This window comes from Oncorhynchus mykiss, chromosome 29, assembly GCF_057628025.1.
Source record: "Oncorhynchus mykiss isolate SJ-2025 chromosome 29, ASM5762802v1, whole genome shotgun sequence".
Lineage (NCBI taxonomy): Eukaryota > Metazoa > Chordata > Actinopteri > Salmoniformes > Salmonidae > Oncorhynchus > Oncorhynchus mykiss.
This window is the reverse complement of record NC_143050.1, coordinates 4,937,501-4,940,000: the sequence shown is the minus strand read 5'-3', so window position 1 is coordinate 4,940,000 and position 2,500 is coordinate 4,937,501. Positions and strand designations below refer to the sequence as shown.

General features: G+C 49.8%; 1 protein-coding gene across 1 annotated transcript in view; it reads left to right on the top strand.

The window, feature by feature from the left end:
* tiam1a (TIAM Rac1 associated GEF 1a) overlaps positions 1 to 2,500 on the top strand; it is a 136,718-nt gene that overhangs the window by 104,867 nt on the left and 29,351 nt on the right.

Genomic DNA, 2,500 nt, shown 5'->3' with positions numbered 1-2,500 from the left:
CCCTGGTCAACAGTAGAGCACTATGGGTCCTGGTCAACAGTATGTACTATGGGTCCTGGTCAACAGTAGAGCACTATGGGCCCTGGTCAACAGTAGAGCATTATGGGTCCTGGTCAACAGTATGTACTATGGGTCCTGGTCAACAGTAGAGCATTATGGGTCCTGGTCAACAGTAGAGCACTATAGGTCCTGGTCAACAGTAGAGCACTATGGGTCCTGGTCAACAGTAGTGGATTATGGGTCCTGGTCAACAGTAGAGCCCTATGGGTCCTGGTCAACAGTAGAGCACTATGGGTCCTGGTCAACAGTAGAGCACTATGGGTCCTGGTCAACAGTAGAGCATTATGGGCCCTGGTCAACATTAGAGCATTATGGGTCCTGGTCAACAGTAGAGCACTATGGGTCCTGGTCAACAGTATGTACGATGGGTCCTGGTCAACAGTAGAGCACTATGGGTCCTGGTCAACAGTAGTGGATTATGGGTCCTGGTCAACAGTAGAGCACTATGGGTCCTGGTCAACAGTAGAGCATTATGGGTCCTGGTCAACAGTAGAGCATTATGGGTCCTGGTCAACAGTATGCACTATGGGTCCTGGTCAACAGTAGAGCACTATGGGTCCTGGTCAACAGTAGAGCATTATGGGTCCTGGTCAACAGTATGTACTATGGGTCCTGGTGAACAGTAGAGCATTATGGGTCCTGGTCAACAATAGAGCATTATGGGTCCTGGTCAACAGTATGTACTATGGGTCCTGGTCAACATTAGAGCATTATGGGTCCTGGTCAACAGTAGAGCACTATGGGTCCTGGTCAACAGTAGAGCACTATGGGTCCTGGTCAACAGTATGTACTATGGGTCCTGGTCAACAGTAGAGCACTATGGGCCCTGGTCAACAGTAGAGCACTATGGGTCCTGGTCAACAGTAGAGCCCTGGTCAACAGTAGAGCCCTATGGGTCCTGGTCAACAGTAGTGGATTATGGGTCCTGGTCAACAGTAGAGCCCTATGGGTCCTGGTCAACAGTAGAGCACTATGGGTCCTGGTCAACAGTAGAGCACTATGGGTCCTGGTCAACAGTAGAGCATTATGGGCCCTGGTCAACATTAGAGCATTATGGGTCCTGGTCAACAGTAGAGCACTATGGGTCCTGGTCAACAGTATGTACGATGGGTCCTGGTCAACAGTAGAGCACTATGGGTCCTGGTCAACAGTAGTGGATTATGGGTCCTGGTCAACAGTAGAGCACTATGGGTCCTGGTCAACAGTAGAGCCCTATGGGCCCTGGTCAACAGTAGTGGATTATGGGTCCTGGTCAACAGTATGTACTATGGGTCCTGGTCAACAGTATGTACTATGGGTCCTGGTCAACAGTAGAGCACTATGGGCCCCGGTCAACAGTAGAGCACTATGGATCCTGGTCAACAGTAGTGGATTATGGGTCCTGGTCAACAGTAGAGCACTATGGATCCTGGTCAACAGTAGTGGATTATGGGTCCTGGTCAACAGTAGAGCCCTATGGATCCTGGTCAACAGTAGAGCATTATGGGTCCTGGTCAACAGTAGAGCATTATGGGTCCTGGTCAACAGTAGAGGATTATAGGTCCTGGTCAACAGTAGAGCACTATGGGTCCTGGTCAACAGTAGAGCACTATGGGTCCTGGTCAACAGTAGAGCATTATGGGTCCTGGTCAATAGTAGTGGATTCTTGACCTGGTCAACAGTAGAGCACTATGGGTCCTGGTCAACAGTAGAGCATTATGGGTCCTGGTCAACAGTAGAGCATTATGGGTCCTGGTCAACAGTATGTACTATGGGTCCTGGTCAACAGTAGAGCACTATGGGACCTGGTCAACAGTAGTGGATTATGGGTCCTGGTCAACAGTAGAGCACTATGGGTCCTGGTTAACAGTAGTGGATTATGGGTCCTGGTCAACAGTAGAGCATTATGGGTCCTGGTCAACAGTAGAGCATTATGGGCCCTGGTCAACAGTATGTACTATGGGTCCTGGTCAACAGTAGAGCACTATGGGTCCTGGTCAACAGTAGTGGATTATGGGTCCTGGTCAACAGTAGAGCATTATGGGCCCTGGTCAACAGTAGTGGATTATGGGTCCTGGTCAACAGCATGTACTATGGGTCCTGGTCAACAGTAGAGCACTATGGGTCCTGGTCAACAGTAGAGCACTATGGGATCTGGTCAACAGTAGTGGATTATGGTCCTGGTCAACAGTAGAGCACTATGGGTCCTGGTCAACAGTAGAGCACTATGGGTCCTGGTCAACAGTAGAGCATTATGGGTCCTGGTCAACAGTAGAGCATTATGGGTCCTGGTCAAGAGTAGTGGATTATGGGTTCTTGTCAACAGTAGAGCACTATGGGTCCTGGTCAACAGTAGAGCACTATGGGTCCTGGTCAACAGTAGAGCATTATGGGTCCTGGTCAACAGTAGTGGATTATGGGTCCTGGTCAACGGTAGAGCACTATGGGTCCTGGTCAACAG